A 601-nucleotide genomic window follows, 5' to 3' on the forward strand; every position below is an offset into this window, starting at 1 on the left:
CATGTTAGCATGTTGCTAAATTAAAAGCTAAACTCTAAATTAGCCTAAAAACTCAAGTAGTTAACAAATAAACCAAACATGTTAGCATATTTTCTAAAATATTAGCTTGACTCCAAATCAGCATAAAATATTTCAAGAGAGGCCAAATTAGCCCCAAAAAAGCTAGCTTGTTGCTTAATTACTAGCTGAACTCCAAATTAATTTCAGCCAAACATGTTAGCATGTTGCTAAATTAAAAGCTAAATTCTAAATTAGCCTAAAAACATTAGTAGATAACATAATTAGCCAAAAATGTTAGCATATTTTCTAGAATATTAGCTTGACTCCAAATTAGCATAAAAACATTTCAAGAGAGGCCAAATTAGCCCAAATCAAAGCTAGCTTGTTGCTCAATTACTAGCTGAACTTCTAAATAGCCTAAAATTCCACAGTAAACTAAATAAAAGTTAGACTGTTTCTAAAATAGAAGCTAAACTCTAAATTATCCCCCAAAAAACTTCAGTAGATGATAAATTAGCCAAAAATGTTAGCATAATGCTAAAAATTAGCTCCAAAGTTTAGAAACTTACCATTTTGTTTTTCTTCAGACAGAGAGCCCTGG

General features: G+C 30.4%; 1 protein-coding gene across 1 annotated transcript in view; it reads left to right on the forward strand.

Annotated features, from left to right (window-relative positions):
• Positions 1 to 601, forward strand: part of card14 (caspase recruitment domain family, member 14) — a 25,183-nt gene that overhangs the window by 10,322 nt on the left and 14,260 nt on the right. The gene's annotated exons all lie outside the window — the stretch shown is intronic.

This window comes from Oryzias melastigma, linkage group LG1 (genome assembly GCF_002922805.2).
Source record: "Oryzias melastigma strain HK-1 linkage group LG1, ASM292280v2, whole genome shotgun sequence".
NCBI classification, from domain to species: domain Eukaryota; kingdom Metazoa; phylum Chordata; class Actinopteri; order Beloniformes; family Adrianichthyidae; genus Oryzias; species Oryzias melastigma.